This window comes from Numida meleagris, chromosome 2 (assembly GCF_002078875.1).
Source record: "Numida meleagris isolate 19003 breed g44 Domestic line chromosome 2, NumMel1.0, whole genome shotgun sequence".
NCBI lineage: Eukaryota > Metazoa > Chordata > Aves > Galliformes > Numididae > Numida > Numida meleagris.
This window is the reverse complement of record NC_034410.1, coordinates 67,667,400-67,689,043: the sequence shown is the minus strand read 5'-3', so window position 1 is coordinate 67,689,043 and position 21,644 is coordinate 67,667,400.

Below are 21,644 nucleotides of genomic sequence, written 5' to 3'. Positions count from 1 at the left end.
TAAAACACAAAATCCCTTGTGTAACAAAAACTATATTTAGTTCTTTGTAACAGCCTCCAACAATTAATTTTTCTAGGGTGGAATGGTAAATCTGATCCAGCCATCAGCACACTTAGGTGCTTTTGAAGAATATTGACATTGAAGTTCAGCAGCCACTCTTCTTCATACTATAGGAAAAGAAAAAGGTAAACTGAAGACTACATTCAGCAGTCTCCTCAGGTAGTCTGCCACTGATGTCCTCAGAATAGCTAAAACCCTTCTTTGTAGACCAAGGTGTATGAAGGACATAATGTGGGGCTCACACTTAGAATAGCTTTTGTACCAAAAAATGCTGGGTAAACTGGATTGATGTGAAAAGAAAGGCTTTCCATGCACTTCTAATATAATTACCTCTTCTGATCAGGTTATAATGCAAATAATATCAAAGGCTCACAGCTCATCTGTAGTATTGACATTCCCAACACTGACATTCTCAGGTCAATATACTAAAATTATATTATACTAAAATTACAATATACTTCCTCTGATTTAAGAATGAAATTACCATACTTTTTATACATACAACCTCCAAAAAAAAAAAAAAGTGTTATAAATCAGTCACAGAATCCTTCAAGAAAGGTAGTACTTGAAGGCAAGTCCTTGGGTAACTGGCATCCTCACACACCTGCAAAGAACTTTCAATTCTTCAATTCAATTCTTTTCCTACCTACCACTTCTCAATGAATAACATCTTGCTTCCTCTTTCTTCATTTGTGTTTTTTATTTAAAAAAAAAAAAGATTTTCCACTCTTTTATGGTAATTTTGGCCTTAGACATTGATCCTGCTAAGCCTTTCTGTTACTATCTTTTGACATCTTTCACCCAGTAGCACTCATGGTATTCCTCTTTCACTGTTTATAATATCTTGTACTTTCTCACATTCGTGCTTAGTTTAGTTTCAAGTCGGGCTGGGCCAATCACTTTCCCATTTTCATGTTTTGCAGGGTTCAGCAGTTTTTCACTTTACTATCATACTAGTTTGTTTTTGAACTGAAGATGGCCATCTGCCAACTTTAATAGCTTGTTTAAGAAAGAGTTCCAGTATAGTCTCCCACAGCCAAATTTGTGAAATATAAGATGGATTGAAAACTGACTGTTTCTGTGGGCTCAAGTTGTGGTTGTCAGCAGTGGGAAATTCAACAGGCAACTTGTTATTTAGTGGTGCTCTCTCTGGTAGGTAGTGAAGCCGCTTTTGTTTAATGTTTTTTTTCTTAATGACTGCATGATGGGATACAGTGTACTCTGCAAGTTTCCAGATACTATCAAATTGGCTAATGACTGAAGTGCTGGGCTGACAGGAGAGATGTAGATAAGCTGGGTAAATGACCTGACAGTAATGTCATGAATCTCAAAGGGAAATGCCAGCAGAAAAACAACAACAACAGCAACAACAACAACAGCAAACAACAGTAAAGGCTTGGGGCCTAATGTCTGAAAATCAGCTTTCTGGAAAGTGATCTACAGGCCCAGAAACGTGTCTGTGAGGCAGCAGTGTGCCATTGCAGCAAAGTGGGCAAACACCATTGCCATCTGGTCAAGGGAGGTGAACTTTCCACTCAGCAGGAGAGGGGATCTCTCCTAAATCTTCTTCAGATGGACACATCTGAAGCACTGTGATCAGTTCTGGGCTCCCAAGTACAAAAGATATCTAAATATAATGGAACATAGCCACATAGGTGCTCAGGGGACAGGTTGAAGCACTCAGCTGTGAAGATGCTGAAAGACCTGAGTCTATCCAGCCTGAAGTAAAGAAATCTAAGGAGGAATATCTTACTGGTACCTACTACAATGCAATGTAGAGGAGACCAAGCCAGAGTCTTCCCAGAGGTGCACAGTAGAAGGATGAAAGTCAGTGGACACAAGTTACAAAATAGAAATTCTAATTAAGTACAAAAAGATGTTTCTCATCATGAGAGTGCAACACTCATAAGGGGAGACACTGTAAGAGGTATCAAGAGATGCACTGAGGAGTTCTGCTATCTCCTGTGCTTTGTGATAGTCAGACTTCACAAAACATGTCCTTGAGCAACTACTCTGACCAGGCCTGATCTGTTCGGTGGGGATTGAACCAGACGGTCTCAAGTGGTCTTTTCTAACTTTTATTTTTCTATAAGGTCAGGTTTGCTAAGGGCTGTGGACAGACTTATGCTTCTTAATAACTGTTATATTACTCAAGTGAGCCAGAATAATCTGTTTGGCTTTTTTTTTTTTTTTTTTGGCACATTTTTTGTGTTAATTTAAAACACAGATACCTTCATTCTGATTATCCTAGCAGTTTGCAATTTCTTTCAAAATGTTGATAATGATATGGTGCATAAACGTAAACAACCATAATGTCTTGCTCTGTTGCAACATGGTTTATTGTATCTCAATCATCGTGTATTAAAAAAAGCCTGCAAATATTTATGCACTTGTGTAATCAGTACTCTTCCAGTTTACCATTTAATAATAACCTTCCAAAGATAGGGTTCTTTTTTTTTCTGACTGAAGGTAATAGTGTCTTAATTGCTGAGTATTTTCAGCAGGATGGTACTTAATCAGAACTATGGCAACCTACATATTGGCTTATGTTGTTCATTACCATTGCTCACCAGATGTCTGGTTTCATTGTATATACCCTGTACACATTTTTATTCATGTCATGATCTTACCTCAATGACCTCAGCAATTCTAAGTAACATTGCAGCCAACAAATCTGGTGAAATCACTCAAAATACCTGCTTCCTTCTGGAATTACACCTCTCCCCATTGCCTTCCTCCCTGACAAAAACAGTAGTGCAGTAACATGCCTTGCCTGGTTATCTAGTCAAATGCCTTGTAACCTTACTCTGAAATATTTTTGTGATATGGTTAAGGACAAGTCAAGTTTCACTGAAACGGGTTGCATTTCACTGTTGGACAAATTAATAATAAATAATAATAATAATAATATAGTAAATAATAATAATATAGTACATTTGAATTAAGTCATTGCTTAGATGGGACATCTAGTGAGAATGCTAATCATTTTTTCTGTGTAAGTCTGCAAGGTACATTACACCATAAACTACAGTGAACAGAACTGTCCGTGTGGGTCTGTGAGCAGGACACTTGGGCAGGAAAAGAGAAACTGAGGCATTGTGTTTCCTGCTCAAACTTGAAACAATGGATGCTAGTTAGAGTCTCTGCTTCTCTATTTGAGAAACTAATATTGCATATTTGCCAATTTTGGTGCTGGAATGGGATGCCCATGGAGGTGGTAGAGTCACCGTCCCTGGATGTGTTCAAGAAACATTTAGATGTTGTACTGAGGGACATGGTTTAGTGGGAAATATTGCTGATGGGTGGACTGGATGATCTTGGAAGTCTTTTCCAACTCTGGTGATTCTATGATTCTATAATTCTCGAATAGGCCTGGGTAATAATAAACTCATATGTTTATTGGTAAAATTCAAGTTAGCTAGTAGCTCTGAATACTTCAGTTTAGCTATTCTGCTACTTCAGACCAAGTAATATTCAGTATTCCAAAACGCCTCGGGAGAAGAACAGAGCAATGTATTTTCATAGGCATTAGATTTAATTTTGAAAGAAATGCTAAGAGAGGTTTCACAATTGGAGAAAAAAAAAGAAGCTACATATTACTCAGGCAAAAACAACAATAACGGCAACAAAAACACACACACAAAAAAAACCCCACAGATATTGCAAAAACAGCGGAGATTGAGAGTGGAAGAAGCAAATCCTTTTAAGTTCCTTTTTTCTTTTCTTTTTAGTTTGCCTGAATAAGCACATTGAGAGCTTGAGCAGTATGTAAATCGGTATTTTGTCCTGATTCAAAGTGTTTTACTACAACAGTAGGAAAAATGAAAAGAAGGCAGAATAAATATCAAGGGAAAGTTTATCCTAATAAAAGTACTAGTATTATAACTGTAATATTTGAGAGCAAAATTGTGCAGCCCAGAATGTGGATGACATGAGAGTATGACTTTTTTCCCCTCCCATCCTGTATCCTGTTGTTTAATTCTCTTCACACTCATGTAGTAGTCCGCGAAGAAGAGTTGTGTTAATTGGATAAAGTGACTGCAGTATGAGATAATAAAAATCTGAAGTGCAGTATGGTGATGTGTGTGAGGGTTTCAAAGGGGCAGTCTACCATCTGAAGTGATTTTATGAGATTGTGGTGTGCAGGCACTGGAAAATAAGAATCTAATGCTGAAGTCTGCAATTCCACATTGTCAACCTGAGTTTTGGTGGTGCTTGATTCTTAGAAGACATGGCAGCTCCTTCTGGTTTCAGCTAGAGTGAATGGAAACTACAAGCTTCTGAAAATCTAAGCGGCACAAAAAAGTGATTTAAAAACAAAAGGACAGAAAGTCAAGTAAAGGTGTTTCCTGTGTTATGTCTGCCACAAAGCGAGTTCTTTAACATGAATTCCTCTTTAAAAATATATTTATTTTCCCCTGCTGTTTGTCTATCACAATTTGTCCATGTAAATGTGAGCCCTTTCAGTCTAAGACTGTGGTGATAGAAGATTCAAGGTGATATAAATGAGCTGCGTCTTTTTCTGAAAGGAACTTAGCACATTAATCAAGGAAGAGCACATTTCATTATTCCCTGTACCAGTACAGATAAGACAGTAGTGATGATATGTGTTGTATACTTTGTAATCCTGATGAAAGTTGCACTGAAACGAAACATTTATTAGACGTCACACAAGGATGAACATACTGCCAGAAGTGTCAGAAGAGGTAAAAGGTTGCTTACACTTTATTCCCAAAATACCAGCAGACATAAAAACTTATTCCTCTTTTACTTTAGTACTCAAAGGTTGTAGATATATGTGCACATGTTCACTTAAGTCATCCAGTTAAGGAAATAATAAAAATGGTCTCTTGGACCCGATATCAACAAGCAAGGAATTTGCTTAATTGAATTTATAGGTCAGACCCTTCTCCCACTCTATTCAATTCCCCATTGATCACATTAAATTGGGGAAGGGAGCAGGGGAACTTTTACATCCACAGCTATATGGAGATGTTTTCACTCAGATTAAACTGGGACTCAAAAGTGGCTATTTATATGCATGAGACTAACACAAAGTGCATATTCTGCCTCAGGATTAAAGCATTTAGTTTTTCAAGAGGGAACAGTCCATTGATCAATGCTTCATGCCAACATTCCTCATTTTGATAGAGCTTTGCCCATGAACTCTCATTAGACGTCCTGATTCCAACTTAAAACTTAAATTTGATTTCAACTCTAGCACTAAAATGACATGAAGGAAACAGATTGTTCAATATCGTCATCAAAATACAGGGGAAAGCCAGATATATATTAACACTATTTGGTCATCAATAATGCATGTGTCACCAAGATGAACTGATGTTGAGGATTGTAATTTCTAATCATTTTATATGTTTACAATTAATTATATGTACAGCTAAGTGCATTTGAGTTTGTTTCCAAAGGCAATTTTGCTAAACCAAATAATTTCACTGTTAAACATAGATCACAGGAAAAGTTCTGCCCATTAACATGGCTAGTTTCACATGTCTAATGTATGGTCTCATAGTTAACCAGTCTGATAATTTAATTTCATGGTACAGCTGCTCTATGTTGAATATTTTATATAAGGCAGATTAAAGATTTGACATTAAAAGGTTTTCCCCCCCACTACACGTTTCACTTTCTTGATCATCTTCTGCCATAGCAATATATAACGGCATTTTCCAGTAAGTTTTCAACATGATGCCCCAGTTCTAAATTCATTAGAAAAAAAAAATAGGGAAAAAAATGAAAAAAAATGAAAAAATGAAAAAATAAAATCCCAAAGTCTTAATCTGTTCTTTTTTTTTTTTAATCTTTCTTTCTGTCTCTTTTCTTTTTCTTTTTCAATAATTCATTGATTGCAAAGTTCTAAAACAGTGAAAGGTTTTTTCATTGCACAACACTCAATGATTAAATGGCAATCACATAATTTCTACACAGATCTGAATTCACTCCCTTCATTATATACTCTTTTAACAAGTTCTGCCATATCTGATCAGGATAAATTGTAAAGCTCTAGTTTAGAAACTAATCCATACTCATTATTTTCATGAGTTACAGTATATGCCATTTTGCCCTTCAGCAGATGTGTATTTAGATTAGTTTCAGAGTACATTCTAGTCTAAATCCCAAATCTCTCACTAATAAACACTAAAATATGCTTAATGTACCCAGTACATATCTTTCTACATTTAGCTGCTCCCTGCCATGTTCTAAAAGAATTGGACCTTTTCCCAGCGTAATACTCTCAGTTCTACAATGAATCACTGATATGTGATGCAGCTAACCCAGGAGGTCCTTTCAGGTCTTGTATCCAAGAGCCAAAACATTTCATAGACATGAGCTCTGAAATGCCTCTTACTTCTGTTATTAGCCTTAATGATGACTATTATTATGTTTAGTATAAAAAGCAATGCTAGAAATAAGATACCTTTTAATAATTTTTTAGAAGGTTAAATAATCTGAATATGAGGGCTTTCCTATTGTACTATGTTGGCCTGTGATGTCAGAGGCAGATGTTGGTGTTATGGCACTACAGGTTGACCTGTCCCACCAGTACTCCATTACGTTTTGTTGCCGTGTGACAAATGGCAGCAGAAGGGCAGTCTGTCAGAATGGTGTCTGACATGGAAGTGCGTATGAAGCAAAGGTGTATCACTGAATTCCTCGATGAGGAAGAAATGGCATCCACTGACATCCATTGACGCTTGCTGAATGTTTATGGAGACCAACCAGTGGATGTGAGCACAGTGAGGCAGTGGGTGGTGCATTTTAGCAGTGATTACAGTGACATGAAAGGCAAGCCACATTCTGAATGGCCATACACAGCTGTCACACCACAAAACAAAGAGTGTCTAGATCATCACATCTGTATGAATTGGCTAATGGTGATGACTATGTTGAAAAATAGCATTTTGTAGCTGAGAATTTTCTCTGTCAAACAGTGTTATTGTGCTCTTTGTAACTGTTGTAGTTTCCATGGAAATAAATAGGAGGCATTACTTTCAGAACAACCTGTGTAGATCTGTATTTCTGGGACAACAGTACTATATCATCAGAAACAATTCTGACAAATAAAAAGCTATTAGTTCACAGAAACTGTAATTAGATCATGATTAATAAACACCTCTGAAAGGTCTGCATCGAAGTCAAGGCTTTTCTGTGATGAATGTAAACATTCAGACCTTACTTTGCCAAAAGCTGTGTGTTTCAGTTATCTAGCTCTCCTGATTGATTTGTTCATTACTCTAATAAATAATTTATCACCTTGAAGAGGACAATTCATTATGCAGATAGCATGAACAAGTAAGTTTAAACAGCCAAATCTTGAGAATTAGCAGTGTTACCAGTGTCAGGAAGTCTGTTTCTGTTGCAGAGATCAGACTTGCAAAAGAACAATTAAATTAGTATAAAACCAGATTTTTTTCAGAGAAGTTATAAGCAATGACTTACCTGAATTTGCAACATAGATCTGTCAGAAATCTTATAGATAGTTCTTTTTTGGGTCTAATACTATACTGTATTTGAAATTCTGACAAGCTAGAAGCAGTTTGCAAAAGGCAAAGAATTAAATTGCACTTTGCAATATACTGTGTTTCCTCAATTAGGGAGAAAAGTCTGTAAGATTTGCAGCACTGGATATTTTATTCTTCACTTTTCAGTCCAAAGTATCCATCTGATTTTGCATAGCAACGAGTGATGGAAAAAATTGTATTGAAATCAGGCAGAGTGTCATTTCCCCAAGTGCAGGAAATACCATTGCAAGAACTGAATTGTAACTCATACCAGAGAATTGCTTCTGTGTTAGAAGTTAAAAAAAGGTGGAGATAAGGACACTTGTATCATGGCAACACATTAAGGCAGAAAGTAGACACCATTACTCATCTCGCTTTCCTCTAATAGGAGCACAAGGGATTATTATTACATAGACTTTATGGCTTATTTCTAATTTAAAAAAAAATAAACAAAAGCCACCTTTAAATGAATGTAAGTCTCTATTAAAGAGAAATAAAACTGCAAATAAATGTGGAATATGTCAACATGTCTAAGAAATGGTATTGTTCAACATGAATGCATAAAACGGATAGTAACTCAATTCAAAGTCACGTGAAAAATTTTTCTCCCTGAGTAATGAACTGGTAAAGAGAGTTTTGTTTTGCTTTTTTTATATTGTTTTATTTTCCCAGGTAATATAAATACACTAAAGCTTTTGCACTGTACCGCAAGAGAGGAAAGTGAGAGCATTTAAGTAATGATCTGCTGTGTTTCATCCACATTCAAAGTCCTTGTGTTCTTGGGAATTACTATCTGCAATAAAAAGCAGATCAGCAATGTTGGAATACCAGTCTGCTTTGCAGTCTAGTTCAGAATAACAAAGTGGACTTCTTTTCTCCCATCACTTACACACTACATTCCTGAGACTAACAGACATTTCCTTGAAGCAGTATCTCTATTACTACAATATACTGCATTTCATGTTTCAACATCTGTGACGGAGGTAATCAAAGACTGTACCAGGTTCCTTGAGCCCCAGGTTCCTTGAGCTCTCTTTGCTATTTTTTTCCTCTTTTCTTCTTTCTTTCTTTCTTTCTTTCTTTTTATTTTACTATTTTCCCTTCCCCTGAATCATATGCCAGCCTGGGGAAGCTGTGGAGATTGAATACTGCTTTTTCTGCTTTGTCTGCTGTTATCCAAGAATTTGGTGTGCAGGGTAAAGTGGAGTGTATTCCTTTCCTTTGTCATAGTAGAAGCTGATGAGTTTTTCTGTACTCAAAACAGTGACAGAATTATTCAAAACTAGGCTACATCATGTGGAGTTGCTACCACCATGTGTATGACTTCCGGCCCTGTTCAGGTAGTCTCACAAAGGCAGTGCCTCAAAAGAAGATGTTTTAGCAGTGCGATTTGTGCAGAATCTAGTATAACAATGACAGGAGAAAACAAGGGAAGGCAGGTGCTAACACAGAAGCTCATGGTCTCCTTCAGATCATATGGGAACTTTGACTTTAGGGAACTGAATCCCTACCTTTTGGTATGAGGTTGGGTAGTTTGTAATTGGTGGAATTATTCCAGAAACCTTGTAACATAGAGAACCAGGTTTTGCCAAAACCAAAGCTAAGAGACTTTCTTCTCTCATTAATCCTTTTGGTAAATGTGGGCACCAATGTTGATGGACCCCATTTGTTTGCATGAAGCTTTGAAGACACTATGAATTTCTACAGGCAAGTATATAGTGAACTAAGCACCATAAATAAAAATTAAAATAGATTAAATAGCCATATTAGAAAAAAATATTCCCATGTGCTTCTCTTTACTAAGCTGAACTGAGGGATGAACACAACAAATTAAAGTCTGAACAAAAGTTTCCTCCAAATAAGCTACAGTGCAAGCAGTAACCAACAAGAAATGGGATACTGTTGATAAGTAGAAAGCTTGCTCTATTGATTTTTTTTCTCTCCCCCAATTAAGTTAGGTAGATTTTATTCATCTGCTCACTTAAATAGATATGAATGTGAAGTCTCTGAGGTATTCCTAAGAAGTTTTCTGCAAAAACGTTTCCATATCACTGCACTAAGAGGGTTTGGAGGTAGCTGACAGCTGTGGGTATATAAATTAAATAGAAGATTATTGATGTATTGGGGGGGGGGGGGGGAGGGAAACACCATTTTTTCCTCAAAGTTTAGCTTTCCAAAATAGTTCATGTGTAAAAATTGAGTTGTTTCATATTTTATGGTCCCAGATTTATGCCTGCGTTATATTTTGTAACTCTGCAAACAAAGTTGAAGTTACTTGCTTTTAGAGTGATCCATGTTTCATGTTCACAATATCTTATCTGTACAGGAGATATCTGAATACTTATCTCTCCTGCTAAGGGACATTGAGAGATAGATGAGTTTTTGGATACGATGAAAGTGTTCCTGAATCCAAGTGTGCGGCTACATATAACACAGAACATCTTAGCTGTCTGTGGAGGTGGGAAAAGAAGATCAGTGGGCCCTGATCCTACATAGGATGGTTAAAGAGCCTGAAGTATTTTGTGCTGTGTATGGAAAGTTTATACAGATTAGGGCTTTGATTTCCTTTTAACGTGCGGAAGCACAAATAAGCCTACTTGGTGAAAAGAACAGAAATTGGTGCCCATGAATTATTTACAGTGAGAAAAGATGAGTCACTGTTTCTGCATGTAGACATCACAGATGCTCTGAACAGCAGAAGGAGGCAAAATGCTCCTCTCAGCCATGCCTATACATATGTGAAGCCAGCCCTTATTGTTAAATTTCAATAGCTCTGCTGAAAAGAAGACAAGATGGTGAGCTGAGGAAGGTAGTCCAGTGACAGCCAGTCATGGTCTGGAAAATGGAGGTTACCAGGTCAACTACGATTGTTTTGTGCAGTAAGGCAGGCAGCAGAAGTGGGAGCGAGGGGTCTCTCCTGAGCCCCTCAGAGTCATGATATTAGGCATATAACTAAATTAAGGAGGAAGAGAAAGGTCTGAACACTATCCTTGGCCGGGGGTGAAATGAGACAAAAAGACTCCCACAGTGAAAGTCATTATCAGTGCTTGGAAAATTAATGGGCAGCACTCTATAAGCATGGTCATGGGAACTTTGCCTTTAGGACGTAAGAGAAACTTCATAATATTAAATTAACCCCTTATGTTCCACAGCAGAGAAGGCAGGCTATGTCTGAACAGTTAATACTCTGCTGAGTTGCTCTGGAAAAGCACCTTGACTGGTAGCTTTAAAGAAATTTCATAATGAATGGGTAGAATAAGAAGAATCAGTTCAGGGAATTCCTTCCATGACTTCCTACTCTGGCAATTTCTTCTGTTTTACATGACCTGCTTCTACTCATCCAAGGGACACCTAAACTCTGCACCAATCAGACTGCAGGGGTGACTGCACTAGCACCAAAGTGTGATCCGTAACATGGCATGTCATTTGCTTTGCTGTGTGATGAAGTATTGAACCAACAGAAGCCTCTTCAGTTCCTCTCCATATCTTTTAGTAACCTAATAATAATAACAAGGTGGTAACAACAATCATAGCTTCTGTTACTCTCATGGACACAACAGCTCACTAAAGCAATCTGATGCTCATTACCAACTGCATCAATTTGCTCAAAACTCTACTCATTGAACTACTCAGTCAGGAATCAAGGAGGAGCAAATATACCTGCACAAAATGCCATAGACAAGAAAGGTTGAGATAAAGGAGATGAGAGTAGCAGTTTTAGGAACGATTTCTCCTTCCCCAGGAAAATTATTCCACTTGCTTCTCAGCATCACCATGGTTTAATGAAATCAACAAAACACAGAGAGATAGACAACGAACAACAGCAACATTATGCAGGACCACAGATTTGATGCAGGCATGTTGGTAACACGAATAGTTTTTATTACATAACTTATCATGCTTACATGCTTACTTAACTTGCACTTACACAGGTTGATCCACGGTCTATTTACTTATTTTCTTTGGTTGAGGGTAGGCTTGAGGGCTTGAAGAAAGGTATATGTTAATTCTGCATGCTTACTAAATTAACTTTGAAAGCAAGAACATGATGTTATTACAGCAAGTTTACTGCTGAAATATGATAAGAGGAATGGTGCACTTCTAGCTATCTGTCAAGGACTCTGGACAGTAAGAACATGCCTGATCTGCTGTTGCAAAGGCTTAGCTAAAAAAGTAACGGTTCATTTTTTTTAGAAATATTTGTTCCAACTCAAAGGTTTACACAGCTTGTGGGAATGAAAGGACAGAGCTTGCATTCCTTGACATTCTTCCATCTTTCAAATATGCTCAGAGCTCTTTTCTTGTTCTCTTTTTAGGAAGCATTAATAATACCCAGAAAGTGTCTATTATAATCAGAAAACAATACATTTAATCTATTTCATTTTGCAAGTGTTTTTATTTGCTATATTATAATCATGCTTATTATAAATGGATTGCACCATAATTATATTTACATTTACCAACCACTTCCACTGAATGAGGGACCATGGAGGTCACTGCACTACAACCTCTGGGTATTGCAGACATTTCAAACATCTGGCACTGCATTATTAGAACTGTCAAAGAGAACTAGGGAGCTTTGAGAACCTATTATCATTCATGCAGGTTATGACTGATGTGATGAGATGTGAGTGGGTTTGGAAAAGATGTTTTTCTTTTCTCTCCTTTATTTTATTTATTTTTTTTCCTGAAAGAATGCAGCACTATAAACATTGTGTACTTTTCCTGTCAATAAAAATTTGAAATTAGACAAGCTTGGAACATAAGATGTTTGATCCTTAACTATAAATAGTACACCATGAGTTATATGCTGGAATTCTCTAGGCTGATTCAGTAAATACAAAAATACATAATGTGACTGGATTAAAATCATCATTTTTCCTTTTTTTTTTTTTTTCCCGGATTGCACAGATTTTAATACCCTCAAATGATTTCTGTTCTACTGGGGATATAGAAGCTAATATTTATACATATTCTTTTTCTATGTGTGGTTCCTTCTTCATATTACGTATAGTTCTGTTTTTGTTGATTTTTTTTTCTTCTTTTTCTCATATGTATCAGTATATATCAAGTAAATTTCATGGACTCCACAGCATTAAAGTGCTGTTAATTGGAAAACAAGGAAAAACTGGACACCAGATTCAAGATCTTTGATTCTGATACAGGGAAGTTCTTAAGCATGTACTTAATTTTGTACCAGATTTCAGATATTAAGCCTACTAATTGTAGCTAAGGAGATCTTTAAATAGTCTTCTGATCTGGGGCTTTTAAAGCAGATAGTGAGACAATAAGGTTAGAAAAATGTTTAGAGTAAACATAAAAATCACAGATTTTTGTTTCTAAGAGAAATAAATGGATGAAAATTAATTGCTGAATATTAAAGCAATTTAATTAACACAGTTTGAGTTTAGCTTATTCTTGTTCTTCTACTATGAATTTGTTAGAGCCAGTTGTATATTTGTAAGGAATTGTATTTACCTTGTTTCTAGGATCAGCTGAATGTATCTGTGGCTATTGATTCCGGGCATTATTTCACAATCCAGTTTTGCCTGGAAGGAAGTGTATGAGGGGGAGATAACGGGCATTTTATGATATTCTGCACTGCACAGAATTTTACCAGACAAATTTTCCAGTGTGCCAAAGAAAGGGAGGGAATGTGCTTATGGAAATGCAGATCAAAGGAAACAAAAGGAGAACAGAAATAAGAGATGAACAAATATGAAAAAAAAAAGCCGATTCCTCTATTTCTCTATGTTTAAATGTATTTTGTTTTATTATAATCTGCTTGATCACACTTCTGTGCCAAATTCTCTTGCAAATTCTAATTAGTATGAACTGTGAGGCTTAAATGACTCAGGTACACATCACTGCAGGTGAGAGCAGGGTGGAGTTTATGCCACTGAATTATTGCTATGTGCTATCTTCATTCTTTTAAATTTTTCCATGTCTTTAGTATAGGCATCATGAAATATATCCTAGAATGTCTGTGGTTATGTTGCCTTTTTGGGGGAGATGGGGAGGAATGGAGGTTGTGTGGCAGGAGGCAGGGAGGTGAGTGTTAGGGAAAGAAAGCAAACAAACCCCTTTGTTTATTCCACTGTTTTCTTATATTCATTCTGAGGACACAACAGAACAGAATCTTTTCTACACTGGGGGAAAAAAAGCAGGTTAGGTTATCTACAAGTTACAGATACTACAGAGCTACCTATCAGACCATAGTCTGGGTTTGCGGATATTGTGTGTTGTTGGCACAAGCTTGTGACAGATTAAGGACTACAAAATCAAGGGCCAGCAATTGTCGCCAAATTCAAAAGAGCAAACCAGAGAACAGGGATATGTGACAAATAGTTAATTGTGCTGTATCTTCAACAAATTATCAGCTATTGAGTCTTATTCCAAAGCTCAGTAAAATCACTGGCAAAGGGCTTGAGGTCAACACCGGTCTCTCTCAGTAGTTTTCAGAATACATGGTATCAAGGGATAGAACAGAGTTCAGTGAGCATTCTATAAGATTGAGAGGCCAGGAAAAGATCTTCTATTTTATTTATGTGACATTTAAAGAGCCTATTTTACATTAGAAGCATCTCTGATGAGACTTCAAGAGCCAGTGCTTGCAAATTCACTTTCTCCTTCCGGATCAAGTGGGATCATGAAGAGAATCAGCATGGCCAGAAGCCAACAGGCTGCCCTACCCAGCTGTGCCAGGTGAGCAGAGGCACAGGCCAGGCCAGCAGTGCCCTGCTACATGAAGGAAGGTTGTCCTTAGGCACAGGTCACTCTGCAGAGTTCTTAGCTTACACATGAGGTAGAATGGCTCTCCTGAGCGCTGTTAGCAAACAAAGACTGTTAGGCTGCCATGCTAAGCCCATGTGAGGTGAAGTGAGGGTGCTCCTGGGGTTTCAAACTGTAAATTACAGGGCCCTGTAATTGGAATGTACTAAACTGGTCTGTGTCTACCCAGGTAGTTTCACTTAATATAAACTGTCAATCTAAATCATTTTAACACCATGCCTTTAGTTAAACCATTCATTATGGGCAGCCTGCCTGTAAGCCCTGGTCTTGCAATGTGTCCCTGATGGACCCTAGTTGAAGCTGACAGAGCTCTATGCAGTTGTAGCAATTGCACAAAATTCATTAAAGGGCTGGGACTTATTTGAGTAAGGCTCTCTATGATACTTGGGAGGGTCTTGAAAAAGGAGCTATTCCTTTTGAATTAAGTGGGACTGTTCATGGGTTAAAGTATAGCTTAACTCCATATAGGTGAAGAAGTTTATTACCTTGCTGGTGCACCTTGTCCAATTGAAATCAAGGTAGTGACTAATGTCTGTGAGGTTGCTTGAATGAGGTTGCAGGAGTGGAGTGTTCTTTTGCTATGTGACTATGTGATATTTGTAAAAGACAAAGAAGTGCTCTATTATCTACTTTGGCAGCATGACTGAGAGTAGGTCACACTATAGTCCTTCCTTCTGGGCTAGAAGAAACAGCCATTACAGTGCCAAAGAAATAGGTTTAAGGTTAGGTGCTATACTAGTCTCATAAATTTGTATACTGGGGAAGAAGGTGCCCCTGTGAAAAAATGCACACATCTTATGACATAAATGCTACACGATCTTAAAATTTGGATCTGGGCACAGAGGTATCTATTTTCCTGCCCATGTATGAGGAAATACAGCTGAACTACTTAATGCACATGCCCAACCTCCTCCTTCTAAGAGACTGACAGATTATTCACAGCAGCACAATGAAACAAAAGGGATTACTGATGCAAGTTTTCTCCCCAGACCTGCTTTGCAGTGTTTTCTAGGAAGCCAAGTCTGTCCCTAAGATGCACTAACACATTCCAGTATGGCAAAATAAAGGACTATTGCTCATGGAGCAAAAGGATGTTCTGCTTCAAATGATTTTTGTTGCCTTTCAGGTTTCAGCTCAGCTGCTTGTTCCAAGAGTTAAATCATAGTAAGAAGTGATATGAAAGAAGCTCGTGCAAAATTGATATAAATAGCTATGAGAAGAGGCACATAAGAGCATTATTGGGATTTCTCATTTGTATTACAGACCATTAGGCATGGATACGTTAAGTGTCTCACCTTTAAATTTTGAATTTCAGATCTTCTTAGACTTGGAATGTAGAAATGTTGTATTTTTCTTAAGTGAGATATATTCTGCTCTTATTCATATTGAGGAAAAAGGAAGCCAACAAAAAATTAATATTGACTTCAGTGGAAATATTCCAGATTTGCCTTAAATAAGCCAATTCTTTCCATGCTCTACAAGGCAAGCTGGACATAAGTGGACTTTTCTCATGATAGACAATCTAATTCTGGGATCTCTGGAGGGGATAAAAAACAAGCTGATCCAGAGGATGAATTGCTCCAGAACTAGAGGTCTTCTGCCTTTGAGAAAGAGGAAGTAAATCTGTGTATTTTCATCTCATTGGACTTTATTATTTGATTTTCTACCAGTGTAAAAAGGAAATGGAAATTATCGGAGTACCTCTTCCACATAATACAGAAAAAATCTGTGGTTCACAAATACTTACCATCACACAAGGCCTGCCTGATAACATATATGGCTATAAGGGTTCAACTATTCAGGATATCCATAAGCTTTTGTATATATTAAACAAATCCTTCTGTCACAGGGGGATATGTCTTTCATGAAATGGTGAAAGATTTAAAACATCTGGGCCACACTATGGTCTCACTTAACACTTGACAAAACTTACCTCTCAATCATGCTGTGAAAATGAATCACAGTATCAATTTTTAAAATCATATCTCAAAGTTCATTGATCACAAAGGCAAGGGAAAGGCAAAGGGATAATCTTTGTCTTCCAAATGCAGTTCTTGTAACTCAAATCAGTGAAATTTCAAAACCACTTTCAGTTAATAAACACATGTAGAGGAGAAATTATTAGACTGATGATATATTAGACCTACTGTAGGAACAGGAACATATAAATTAGTTGTAATGTATGAAGAAACAATAGGATCAATCATCAAATTGAAACACAAAGTCCTTTTACAGTAAGAGGGGGGAAAGATGGCCCTACACTGACTTTTTGGTTTTAAGATATCTCAGTTATTTCCCTTAGATTTGCCATAGACTTTCAGAAAAATTAAGTGATTTTGCCACCAGACTTCAGTTCTTGATCTATAAAATGATAATAATTACTCATTTCTTACTAATGGGACTGTGTGGATATGAGGAAACAGAACAAAGTTCTTATCTCATCTGGAGTCTTTTGGTATTTCTCTAAATATGAAAAATAGTGTCATGTCCCAGTTTTATTCGTTGAGAGCAAAGCAGTTTCCAATTGGCTGAGCTGGCATTGTTTGCCCTGTTCTGAATGCCTATCTTTGCTAGACAGTCTATTCATTCTTGGCTCGGTGCTTAATTTCTGGTATCTATTTTGCCCATTTGGACATATAACCACCTCTTCCGTGTTTGAATGTTAGTATTTCAACTTTATACCACCTTAAGTCATCTTATGTATTGAATGACAAAAAGCCAAAAACTTTAGCGATGAAAGGTTTCCTGGTATGTTTTCCATTTTTTCAGAGTGTTAATTTCTGAAAGCCAGGAAATACAGGATCTCTGCCTTTCTGGGAGCAGCCCATGTCTGATGGGAATTACCTGCAGATGTTCCAGAGTCAAACACCTCGTTAGATACAGCCAACTGAATGGATGCAGGGATTAGTTGGAACATGTTGATAGAGCTGTGACTGTGAGAGTCTGGGAGGACTGCAGAAAGGAAGGGAAAGGAAGAGAAAATGGAATGAAAGAATGTGTGCATTCTCTGAAATACCTGACAGGATACGTTGAGTAGATTGGGGCAGTAAACTGGTAAGAAGGTTTTCTTGTGCTGGGAATAGTCTGAAGTTGTTTACTCAGATTTCACAAGGTGACAGTCACCTCATATCTGCATTTCCTCTTTTCAGAACCATTAATTTATATTTGTTTCAGGAAATACTGCAGTCTGCTTCATACAGAAAGTGGAGAGAATTCCGCATATCTTTCCACATAACAAGAACAATAAATATCCTCCAAATCCTATTATATATGCCAGGGTTCGAAAGGGCACTCAGATCCTGACACTAAAACAGCTACCTTGCCATTGCCATATGCTGGATTGCAAACTTGAAATTGAGTTTATAGTCCTTCATAGACCTGACCCATCACATAACTCCATACACACACACAAAGAAGGGAGAATACAAGGTAATAGCTTCATTTTTTTTTACCCATCCACTACCTATGTCATTGCCCTAGTCCGAGTTCTCCCAGTGCTTTTCCTTTCTCTTAATGCTGACTTTCTTCCCAGCCAGAACATGCATAGCTAATTTATTTTCCTTTTAAAATGTTGTGGGATTTCTTTTTCTTCATTTTTCAGTTTCACTCAGACTTACTCTAATTATGTTTGTTTTTCTTCCTGTAACAGAGGTAGGCTGTAGCACACTGCACTCCTTCCAGCTTTGTCCTCAGTGAAAGTTGGGAAGCTTTCAACGTGGCGCCGAGGGGACATAGGTGCATGCTCTCCTGAAGTACTCGGCTGATATGAAACTCAGCAGTCTGGAAGTCCCATCAGTGTGCATATGTGCAATGCAATTCATTTGATTTGTAATCTTAATGGCTTGTGCTCTACCAGGCGTGGTCAACTCTAACAGTTTGGTGAGCATTCAGTAAACATAGTATTTCAACTGCGGGGAAGATCTCATTGCAGTATTTTATTTCACATCAGTGCATGCTTCCCTCGGGGCTCCTGAAATTGGAGTGAAGAAAAAAAATGTTTAAATTATAATATAATGAATATAGTCTATGACTAACAAAAAAATGTGGGAATTATGTATTGTTTCAGATTACAAGGTTTCTGACTGTTGCGGTATTAATTGGTGCAGTGATTAAGTGTTTTTTAATATTTAATTTATTGGAAATGTCATTTTGTTACTTGTTCACTAAGTGCGGATGAGATTTCATCTGCACAACTAAAATATTTCTCACACTGCTAAGTCAGCTTAAGTGAGATAAGTGTTGCCTTCTTGGTATTTGTTTCCTCCCCTTCTGATATTCCTCTCTTATAATGAGAACTGGTGAGAAATCACAAGAAATAATAGGAGGAGTAGGAGTATAAAAGAGAGAGAGAGAATGCTGATCCTAAGCAATATAATTACAAATATCTTCTTGTAGGAGGAACCCGTCTTCTCTTTGATTTCATGGATGGTTGGTATTTTCCATTTGAGGTTATGGGAACAAATGTGCTGGCTTGTCCAAAAATGTCTATTCTTCTTGACAAGGGCTTTGTCCTAGAATGGACTAAAAGGACTTAAAAAAAATATATCCCAGTATTCTATTTTTGGCTGCTATTTTAAGCCATTACAGATGATCTATCTTGCACCTTTTATTCAGTATGGCTATTATTTATACATGAAAGAAAATTGTACAGTGCTTGCATGGAGAGGGGAGATCTTTCTCTCCTCTTGTGCATTAGGTCAGGACTCACATCCTTTTTTCCAAAGTTCATTGCTCATGTTGTGCAAACTTATGTCCTGACCCAAAGACTACCTAAGTAGAGAAATTCATGGTACCAACATTTTCTTTTATATCTAAAGATGTATATCAGGCTAGGATTATTCTGCGCTTTCTTTCTGTTTTCCACTTCCCCAAATCCTTAGTGTTGTGCAATAGAAGGGAAGAAAGGAAGCAATCCTTTGTCTGATGGGGCAAGAGGGCATTCATTTAAAAGTTTCCCTCTTTTCTGTAAGTAATTAATTGCATTTTCTTCAAGCAGGGCTTGCTTAAATTTTATCAGAAATCACTGAGACATTTAAAAACAGCCAGCTCACTTCTAACAGGAAATTGCTTGGCCAAAATTTAATACTAGAAAACAGCAGAAATAGTCTCTTCCTTCTTCCTCTTCTAGTCTTGCTCTCAGTAAGTCTATAATTTACAAGCAAGCTGAATGAAATGGAAATGGTGTTCATCCTAGAAATTATTAGAATCTGTAATTAAAGTGCCCATTGGATGGTTTATTGGATGCAAAGATTCTCAGCACTAGATTTTGAGTACTTAAGTATTAGTATTTGTCATACCTGCCTGTTTGCAAATGAAAGAAGGATGGAAGTTGATTGCAGAGTATAAAGCGGGTCCTACTTCATTGAAACCATCTGCCAGTGACTGCCACACAGGGAAAGTCATATAGAATACACAAAACGTATTATGCAGAAAGTTTCCATTCTGTGGTTGTCTTCTTAGCTTGTTTTTCCTTTGTTTCCAAAGAGTGCCTTCTCTATGAGGGGAATTTCCCGTATGGTTTTCATTGCTGTCTCTAAGATCCACATTCTGCATTGAGAAGCTACTGAACATCTTTGCTCCAGCATACCTACAGGAAACAGGCATTCTCTGTTCAGTCACACAAAGCAAAGATTCAAAGTCTGTCAAATGCCTGAAGACTCCTTTCTTCTATACAACCAGTAGCACTTTCTCTAGGCAGAACTGTTTATACCTTGTTAAAGTCACTGCTATCACTTCTTCAGTTTCATATTTTATACAGTTTTTTTTAGAACATTGCAAGCAAGAACTGCAATTGCTTCCAAGTGCCCCCTTCTAGTTGTCAAAATGTTTGCAGGCAGTATAATATCAAACCAACAAGGTCTTAACATAATAAACAAACAGACAGCCATTCATGTAGTAGGCCTTACCTACTTTTATCATGTCAACAATTGGCAAGAATTGATGATTAAGAAACCTGAGAGAAACAGAAGGTCAAAGAGGAAACAAAGATGCAGAGAAATTGAATAACTTGTCTAAGATCATATAACAAACTGGTGGCAGAGCCTAATTTCATGCCTCCAGCTAGCAGTTTCTCTGCTAGACTGGCAGAGCCAAATATATATAGAATTAAAGAGTTAAAAATTTGTGTGAGTAAAGACACCAGCAGTAAATACAGTCCTCTTCTATTCTCTTCCTTGCTAATCCTTCTCTGATACCATGACTGGAAGTCATTCTTTTGAAGATGGAGGGAATATAGCATGTTTTGTAACTTTAACAGGAATTATATATTTTTTTCAGAACGCCTCCACGAAAAGTAAGTCTGCGATTGGAAGTCAGTTGAATCAGTAAAACAAGAGTTACACATATTTTCATTATGAACTTAAAACAGTTATTATTTTCATTTCTAATTACTTACATTGCTGAAGTGGATGTGCAGTTCCTTCACAATTTAATTTGCATTTTTTTCAATAATATCACAAAAGCAAGATTTTCAGTTACCACAGTTCTGTATTTCAGCACTGACCAGTAACCCCATTCTAACAAAACACTGTCAGGCACAGTAGCAAATTTCCACAGTACAAATAGTGTAAGAATTGAATTTTAAACAAATTATATATTGCCCAACAATATCACTCTCTATAATAAGGTAACGGACGTATAGCCACAGCATTATCTACCGAAGAGTCAGTGCTTTATTACTCCATTCTTCTGAAAATTCTTGTTATGGTGCAAGTGATCTTTTATTTCTGTTAGCCATAGCTTGAATTATGAGGTGCATGTGTAGGAAACATATACAGCTTTATGTATATTCTACAGTGTGAATCCTATTTAATCTGCCAACTATGATTCTGAATCAACTAACACCCAAGCACTTCTAATCTGCTCTTTTAAAAAAAAGAAACACAAGAAAGTTGTTTTTTCTCATGGTACTTCAAACTGCCTGAACTTTTGTCCTGGATTTTTGCAGTTATTCCTCCTGCCTCACCTTCTTGTTTCTGTCATGTCAGTCATTCTGAACAAGGGGGAGAGGGTCTTGAGTGTTACATAGATAAAGATCAGTTTGCCTTTATCTTGTGTGTCTGAGTATGGCAATAGCTGTAGGTCCAGCCTGTTCCCAGGTCAGACCAAAACCAATATACTGGTAATTAGCCTTAAGACTGTCTAAACAGCCTGAGCTGAACAAGGTTGCCAGGGTGCAGAGCAAAATTACACTGTCTTCTTCAGCTTTATACAGAAGGAATAGGGCACACAGCATTTAGTATGTATAAATCAGTAAGAATGATGCACCTGAAA